This window comes from Carya illinoinensis, chromosome 12, assembly GCF_018687715.1.
Source record: "Carya illinoinensis cultivar Pawnee chromosome 12, C.illinoinensisPawnee_v1, whole genome shotgun sequence".
NCBI classification, from domain to species: Eukaryota; Viridiplantae; Streptophyta; class Magnoliopsida; order Fagales; family Juglandaceae; genus Carya; species Carya illinoinensis.
The window spans coordinates 10,982,934-10,992,900 of NC_056763.1; the positions used below are offsets into that span (position 1 = coordinate 10,982,934).

A 9,967-nucleotide genomic window follows, 5' to 3' on the forward strand; every position below is an offset into this window, starting at 1 on the left:
TTCCCATGTCTTGAGTATAGGGTTTAGTTGAAGTACCTGGATGATACATCCTTGTTCATCGTGTAATTTGAAGAACAAGCACATACTCAAATGTTTATTGATATCTTATCCGTGTTCCTAACTCTTTTGCTAGTTTCTGTTCTCTAGCGTTCAGGTAGCTAGGTCTGCCTTCCTGTTCCTTATCATTTACATTCCTCTTGCAGCAACCAAACCGACTCTCATGTGTCACCTTAATCTTGGTTGAAATGACAAGGAGGTTGCTGAAAGAATCATCTCTGTGAATCACATTTGAAGTTTAGGCTGTAGATTTCTTTTAATGGAGTTGCATAGAAAGTAATGAAATAAGAGCAATCTGAAAGGTGTACAGGTGCTCATTTGATTATTTTCGCTACCGAATATCATAGCTGTATATGTTTAACTCATAACACGGGTGTTTATTTGATCTTTTAGTTTTATAACATGAATACCTTCTGATATTAGTTTCCAATTACCCAAGCCATAAGTTGAAACTTGAAGAGAAAAACACATGGAAGTTGAATTTTGAAAGCATAAGGAGTTTTAGGCGTTCTCGATTTCTTGCTTCAGAAATTTAACTGGACCTGCTATATAGTAGATGTAATCTGCATGGAGATGTTAATGCCATTCAGTTCCCCTGTACATGGATACATTGTTCACACTGATGCCATATCTCACTCAAAAACCGTGTCCCCATTGTTACAGAATAAATGAAACAGGTCATCACGTCATTTCTGATAAACTTAGTAGCCCCTTAGTGTCTGGATGATGGTGTTGTGCCATGGGTCAGAGAGGTTGTAACACCCGTCCTTATGGTGGGTCCTTTTCATAACGATTTTGATAAAAATCGACGAGAATTAAAATTCCTTCTAAATTTATTTTCCATTCATGTCAGGATATAAAAGACTCCATGTTATAAATAAAATTTTATTTTTCTTAATTAAAATATTACAGAGAAAAATATTAAACTTTATAATTAAAGTTTCTCATACAAAAGATCTTGCCTAGGCCTTTGTGCTCTTTTTTTTGGGCTATGTCCGTCCTGACCTGTCATGCTCATCTTGTCCCTGGGAGGGCACACATAAAAATTAAAATGAGTCGATGACTCGTAAGCATTACTTCATACACTCAACATATAATAATATAGATTTTCAGTCATGCACTTATCATTTCGTATATACATATCGTACTTATCATGCATACGTCTTTTAGTTCATTTTAAAAACGTTGTGAGGTGGGGTTTTTCTTTGAAAACATGCTTTCTTTTTTAAAACAATTCTCCACGTATCGCTATCTTCATTTCTTAAAGAGTCTGTTCATGCATTCGTTCTTTTACTTAGGGGTGTGCATCCGGATCCGGATCCGGGTATCCGGCCATAACCGGATCCGGATCCGGATTTTAAAATCCGGGCAAATAACCGCCTGGATTGAACCCGGACTCAATCCGGGCGGATAACCGGATTCAATCCGGATATCCGGATTGTAACCGGATATCCGGAATTTTTTTTTTGTTGGTCTATAATCCCGGATATCCGGGTTATACCCGGATTCAATCCGGATTTTGAAAAAAAAAAATTCTGAACAAATCTTTATAACTTTAAAAAAAAATTATAGCACTTTTTTTAAAAAAAAATTCTGATCTCATATTTAAATTGCCCAGATTTTTTTAAAAAATTAATTAAAACACTTGAAAAGAATTTTCTAAAAAAAAATAATTGAAGAACAAAATAAATAAAGATGCAAACTAGATAATATTGTTGCTACATCACAATACAAAACATAAATTTACAAAAAACAAAATAAATAGTAATACATCACAGCTAATTAAACTAATAAATTAACCGATTAAAAAAAAAAAAGATCATCCTTCAAGACAAAAGAATGATCACAATCTTCCCCTCCTCTTGCTTGTTCTTCAGATGGAGGATCTACAGCATCATCCTAGTGACTTCTTTGCAGAAAGTATTCATCATCTTCTTCAGTCTATCTCATCTTAGAGAAAAATAAAACAGAATGAATAAACTGAAAATTAACCATGATTAGAAAGTTAATGGAGTTTGTAATATGATATAGAATCATGTCTCAAATAATCCATTGTAAAATATAATTTTTTATGAATCGTTGGTTAAAGATTATTGCCAATGTTTGATTGGACAATTCTCTCACATGTTTTATCCTACATCAGTGGGGAGAAAAACCTTGTGCCAATGTCCATTCACTGTCAAACAAACAACTCATCATAGTTCCTGTCTCCTAAGACAATCCCCCTCTTCTTTCTAACATTGTATCAAGCCTATATACATACATACATATACCCTGGGTTTGGCACAACCTAGTTAGCTACTATATATATATATGTGTGTGTGTGTGTGTGTGTATGAATTTATTGGTCTAAAATTCTAGATCAGTTCCCAGTTCCCAAAATATGGTTCTTTTTCTAACTCCAAAAAATAAAAAAATAAAAAAAATAAAAAAAAAAACCTAATATAACCCCTCATGTTCTTGCTGTTTTATTGGTTTTGATCTTTGATCCTTTTTAAACCAAAGAAAAGAGTAGATCTTCGATCAAGAATATATATTCTGACTTTTCGTCCATTATCAATAGATCACATGAACAACAACAACAACAATATCAACATTACAGTACTGATCATGACAGTACATGAAAATTTAGTTTTCTAATTAATAACTATAGAAACCCCTAGATGTAAGAACAACATGGTTCTTTTTCTAACTCCAACAACAACATTGCACATATCTTCCAGGCCATTATCTTCAGCATCAGTTTGATAATCCTACCAATAATTAGACGGACAGGATAAAAATGTTATCAGAACAACCAAAAAGGCGACAGAAAACAAAGAGAATCAACTACACTTTTAAATGCCTTCGAATATTCTTTCTACTTTCTGAGTCTGTAGTGTTATAGAATCAATGCTAGTGGACAAGTCCACTTTTTTCTGTCACTTTCTTTGCAATTTGAAGAGGGGAACGCATATAAAAAAAAGTAACCCATTCACAATAATTTCAAGGACTTTCTCTCAAGTTTCTTCACTCGGATAATCAATGATTTGATTTGAAAAAAATATGGAATGCAGTGAAGATAAAAGAAAATGATGACTACCTTTCCAAACCCAAAAATTCGAGACACAGATTCGCAATCGGCACGTAGCCCAGATCTAAACCAAAAAGAAGAGAAAAAAAAAAGTATAATAAACACAATCACAGCATCTAGAGAAATCCTTTACTTTTTATAGATCTACACACAGAAACTCAAATATGTAAATATGAACTCAGATCTAGCTAAAGTGGGCAACGGCCAACGAGAGAGGAAAGTGATTTACAAACACCAAAGCTTAGATCTAGCCAGAGTGGGCAACGACAGATGATGAAATAATTTATAGGTTTAACCGGATCCACCCAGAAAATCCAATACAAGCCCACAAAAAAAAAAAAAAAAAAAACAACAACAACAACCAAACCGAGAGAGAGACAGAGAGAGAGAGATTAACGTACCGTAGGATTCGAGAGAGTTGAGAGACGGCACGGCTAGGGTTGAGAGACGGCACGGCTAGGGTTGAGAGAAGACTCTGCAGTGAGGGAGGTTTCGAAATTGCCAATCCGTTTGAGAGAGTTGAGAGGAAAAGAAATCAAAGATTAAAACGGTGTCGTTTTCGGCAAATAATAAAACAAGCGGACATAAAACCGGTTACGGATTACCGGATTATAAAACCGGATCCGTAACCGGATCCGGGTTTTATAAAACCGCCCGGGTATAATCCGGGCGGATAACCGCCCGGATTCACCCGGATCCGGATTTCCGGACCGGACCGGAAAAAAATCCGGTCCGGATGCACACCCCTATTTTTACATATATTCATGCATACGTACATTCATTCATTCATTCATCTTTTCTTACTTACGTACATTCATGCATTCAATTCATTCATACATACATACATGCATTCATTTCTTAACATGCATCCATTCTTTCTTTTCACTTTCATTGGCCATGTAGCACACTGTTACGCCCCATGTGCTGGGATAAGCAGTCTTTTGGACCTGATTCCGCTCGTGGCCATGGGTTGGGAATCCATTCCGTCAGGGTGCAACATTAGGTGCACTACTAGTACTACTTACCCGACATTGCAATCTACCATGTCCAATCCATTCATTTGGTACCATTTCCATTCTACTCCATGTGGCATGTATTTTCATACATCATACATTCAGTCTGTTCATTTCTTTACAGTCATTTCCTTTCCTTTACAATCCATTCTTTCATTTCAGTCCTTACAGTTCTTACGTTTCTTACAATTCTTACGGTTCTTCAATTCTTACGATTCATAAAAGTTTTAATTAAGAAAAATGGTTTTCTTTCTTTTATTTTGTAAAAGTCATTTTAAAAGAAGTTTCTTTAAGAGAGAGTGAATAGTTTTCTTTCCTTTTATTTTAAGAAAAGTTATTTAGAAAGAGTCTAAAAAAGTTGTTTTAAAAAGAATCATTTTTAGGAGAGAGTTATTTTAAAAATTTGTTTTCTTTCTTTTCTTTTCTTTCTTTTCATTTCAGTTTCAGTCTTTACAGTCCTTAACATTTCTTACTTGTCTTTTAAAGCTTCTTTTTATTTCTTTTCATGAACATACATACAATACGTACTACTTATAGCATCCATTCACATGCATACACGTACATACTTTGGGTGCGTAAAAAGGGGCTGCCAAGGAAGGCTGCTACGTACTTATACTTGAAAACTTACGTTTCGTTCTTTTTCTTTCATAAAACGTGTATTCGTGGAGAAAAGTTTTGTTTTCCTTTAAGAGAAAAGTTTTCATTTTCTTCTTCGTTTGTATATAGAAAAACTCTAGAAGAGTATGAACGTAATACTTACCTGGACTTCATGTCATACTCAATCCATGCAACCTTGATGCATACACATAACCTTACGTCATCATCTATCTAATGCATAAGGAACTATTCTAAAAAATAGAACTATGCCTCACTTGGAACACTCTTCGTCCATCCTTAGGCTCTTGTGTGCCATTTACTATACTAAAACTTTCGGGATTTTATTCCTTAAAGTGAACCCTCGTGATTCACCTTAGGGTTAAGACACTAAGACCTCTGTTTCGTTCTTCTATTTCCACAATCCGACGCATGATTCCGATCGACAGAGTCATGCGTCCCAACCTTAGACTACTTACCCATTACTACCTTCACGTATCCTAGCCCATACTAAATCCTTATTCCTATCCAGACAGGCTACATGAATTTAAGCTAACTTTGGGGATAAAACACAATGTAACCATGCTCAGGACAGATTACTCATTATATATGGTAAACCTATCCGGCACACATGTCTCGCCAGAGACACCTGTATCTCATCCCCTTTTATCACCTAAGAGTAACTTATAATTCCAATGAACGTCTGCTTGTATAAACAAGCTTCATACTCCAACACCAACTTGTTCAAACCCGGTCGATAGGACTCTTCCTACTTCTTGGCCTATACAAGTTCATCCCAACACTTGATAGGAGAGGACTGCATCCACAAATGCACCTCTGTTACGTCACGTAGCTCAAGACTAATCCTGAGTCACGTCACGACACCCATCATGCTTCCGCTGCATGCTTTGATACTTTTCCACCACTTCCATATACTCTTAGCCGTAGTCAACCTCAAGGTGACACCCGTCACGCTGGACTACAGGCCATATCACCATTGATTCAGGACACTATTACACAGTTCCCTCCACTTAACAAGAGGACTGCATCCAAAAATACACCTCTATCACACTATGCAGCTCGAGACAAATTCTCGAATAACAGCACGATCCCCACCATGCTTCCGTTGCACTCTCTGGTACCTTTTCACCGCTTCACACATACTTTTAGCCACAAGTCCACCTCAAGGTGACACCCGTCACCTTGGATTATAGCCACATCACCATTGCTTCGGGACACTGTTACCCAGTTCTTGATGCTACACAATCACTCCACGCTTCTCCGCTACACCATCCAACCCTTCGTGACACGCCTTCCGGTGTATCACGACATAGCTCAGAGTACACTCACGTGAACTCTCTTCCATCCATACTACGACACCCATCGCTACTCAACATGGAGTACACGCCACACGTACTCCCTTCGCTACAACGCTTATTATCATGACACACAGCACACAGTGCATCGCCATACAACACGGAGTACACTCCACGTGCACTCTCTTCATTTTATGCCACACGTCACTGCAGCGCATGTCACATGGAGCGTCGCTGCACTACACAAAGTACGCTCCACGCGTACTCCCTTCGCACTTCATGCCGTATCACAGCTATGGCATCCATCTCACACTCATACTTCATAGCACAATCCACAATACTACACAATCAAGCCCAACACTTCACAACTACACTTCACTTCATAACTACGCAGCGAACTCCACAATTACTAACTACACAGTCTATAGTCCAACCAATAAACTACTTTAAACGTAAATAACTAGGGATAGAGGGTTATACCATCGACGAGATAACCCGTGTGTCGCTCGCTGCCCGTCACAATCAGAGCGTCGGAGGAGTCGTATGTGGAGGTAACATCGCGTACGATGGCTACCTACCACATAAATTGACGGTTTGGTCTTGAGAATAGCTAGGTGTGGTCTTGGAAAGGCTCAAGGTGGCCTTGTGGTGGTCAAAGGTGGTGGAGCACAGCGGCATCACACCGTGAACAGTACATCCGAATAGGTGGGAGTTTACTTGAGGTGGATGAAGGCCACAGAACTTCATGGGAAGCTAGGGAGAGGTAGAGGAAGATGTGGTGGAGTTGTGTTGGCGAGGTAATGGCGAGGCGGCAGCTGACAGCGGCGGATCTGCCACTTGAAGTATAACTCGACCTTGGAGAGTGAGGGAGAGTGAGAGCTATACACAGCTCCATTGGCCATGAAATTTGTTGGAGAATGTCATGGTGATGAGAGGAACAAGGTGGTGGTGGTGAAACATTGTGGGTAGTCGTGTACGATAGTGCAACCGTATGGTTAGTTGTGGAGACCCATCAGAGAAAGAGAGAGAATTAAAGGAAAATAAAGACATGGGGAGGAAGCCCATGACGTGGTGAAGCCATTGGTGGTGCTTGGTGGCCGTTTCAGCCTTGTATGGTGGCTCAAAGAGGAGAAAATGGGTGTAAAACCCATTTGCTTGGAGGGAGAAAGAGAGAGAGGTGGCTGCTGATATAGCTCACCACCGATGAGGTAGTGGTTGCCGGTGGGGGAGGATCATGCCGGAGGTGGAGGCGGGGCATGGCGGCTGGAGGTGGCACCGGCTGGAAGAGCTAAAGCTCATGCACGGTGGAGAAGAACAAAGCACGGGCTGGACGTGCATGGGAAGAGAGAGAAGAAAGAAAAGAGAGAGGGAAAAGAGAAAAGTGAGGAGGGAAAGAGAGAGGCTTGGGTATTTAATCTCAGTCCTATGCTTCAAGATCCTCAAAACGATCTAACGATGAGTTTAAACACTGATTTGAAAACGCATAAGTGTTTTATTTAAAATAAAACATTTAAATAAAATACTGCGAGGAATTAAGATAGAATATTATTTTATAAACTAAAGTTTATAAAATAATATTTCTTCATCGTTATTGAAAATGATAAAGTATCGTTAATTACTCAAAGAGAATAAAATCATTTAAATTAAATAAGAGTTTTCAACGTAAAGTTAAACCTCTTAATATTTTAAAACAACTAAAATATTTAATTTAAGTAATTATCCACAATTATAATATTTTTAGAGCTCATTAAAATATTATAATTATGTTACTTTAAAAACAAACTTATCTAATAATACTGGAAATATCTTCTATAAATATTTCCATAATATTTAAAATATCCATAAGTTTTAAAATATCTATCTTACTTTGAAATCCGCTGGATAACTTTCAGAACACGTCATCAAGGTACAACACTTAGGATAAAGTTTAGCACATAGATCGAAGCTTAGCACGTAGAACGAGGCTCAACACGTAAACTGAAGTTCGACATGTAGATCGAGGCTCATAAATAAAGAAGAAGAAAGGAGCAGATATTACAGAGGTGTTGCAACAAATTGTCAAATGGTCCTTTTCCAGTAATATTATACTGAACCACAAATCCCAAAAATGCCAGCATTGCCAACCTCCCTGCATACATGCAAAGAACAATTAGTATGCAAAATTTATGAGCTGGATCAACATGCATATTTCAAACATTGATTTACCATTTGCAAGCTCCTTCTCCTTAGCCTTAGGAGTGGGTGCAAAGTTAAGTGGGTTAAAAATGCCTTCTGGGTATTCCACCTCATTTGGGGGCAAATTATATTGCTTAAAGATGGGGTCCTGGTTGACACTTCCTGAGTTCTTTATGTCTTGCCACCTTCTGATCTCAACATAATGGAACAAAATGAACTCGATCACGAAGAGGGTAGACGAGGATGCAAAGTATTCAGCTTTCCCAGCATCATGCCACTTTTGGGCATTGATAATACTATTCTTTGTGAAAACCTCTAGAAGTAGCATTCCCACAACACCCAACATCGCCAAGTGACTATAGACAAGCTTAGCTTGAATAAATCATCTCAGGTTCTCAGGGTCCTCAGCAAGTCCTAGAGGATCAAACCCATTTTCATCAAGAAGACTCAAACAATTTTAAAAGCACTGTAAAAGTTTGTTTCTTACTTTTGACATGTTCAATTTAAGCCTTTAAGAATGCATAGGGTTCAGAATTGGTGAGTGTAGATGAATAGATATGTACCTGCCATCAAGGTAACCTAGTGAGGCTAAGCCCGGCAACCATTCACCTTTCTTGGCTGCTACTTTGAAAGAAGATGTAGAAGATGGGGAAGCCATTGATTTAATGGCCAACTCTCTATGCAATTTGCCAGAAGACCCAGTAAGGAACCTGGATTTTGCGGCACATGATGGCCGGAAAACTGCAGTTGAAGCTTTCGTTGTGATTGTGGCCATGTAACGTTCTTGATAATCAAGAACACCATTGAATGATCAAGAACACTTCAGCTTGCTAAACTTTACCAGAACACTAAGAATGAGAACAGTACACAAGAATTGCACAGCACGAGAATGATTCAAACGCCAGATTCCATATTGAACCTAATCGGGGAATTTTCGAGGAACTCCCAACCTCCAAGATTTAAAGATTCTTATTCATCAAAAAGTAGTTACATGTAAGATCAACCTACTATTTATACTGAACAGCTCAGTAAGAAGACTCAAAACGCAACTTTCTCACATATAAAACAAATCTAACTTCTAATAACTCAAAACTCACCGTTTCGTTAAACCTATTCTTTCTACTTACAACGACACCTCCCTAAGCGCCCCGTTTCATTAAAACACACAACGCATGTCATTTACCAGCACACACACTACTCAGCAACAAAACGCCTCGTATTATTAACTGCTTCTCTTCTTCGAGTTAATCTCGTTATTCTTCTGCTTCCTTCTTCAATACAACAACCACCTCCTTCAAGGCCATTGCCCACAAACACACCTGTGATAGGCCATATTTTAGGACCTGAATCAATCAACGCAAGAATTCAAGCGCGGTGTCAAGGAAAGTGGTGGTGGTGGTGGTGGTAGAATAAGCTGAAAGCATACGTTATCCGTTGCTTTGTATTTTCATTTCAAGGGTAGGCTTGTGGCTCTTGTTCATTCTTGGAAGTTGACGGTTCGTTTGCTTGATTTTTAGGATCCGACGATTGATATGCGTTTTAGAGTTATGGAATAACCAATGGGACCCGATTGGACCTTATCCTTTAATGCTGGTGCCATATCCGCATATATGTTTCTTTGGAGTGATTGGTTGTAAATGATGCTGTGTGGGGGCTTTTGCACGAAACAAGATTTTTTTACTTGGTCCCACCCAATCCGCACCTCACAAGTGGCATTTCGCATCGCCATATTTTGTAGC

The 9,967-nt window shown here is 38.5% G+C and overlaps 1 pseudogene; it reads right to left on the reverse strand.

Moving 5' to 3' along the window:
* Positions 1-758: 758 nt before the first annotated feature.
* Positions 759-9,003, reverse strand: LOC122290314 (annotated as a pseudogene).
* Between the last annotated feature and the right edge of the window lie 964 nt (positions 9,004-9,967).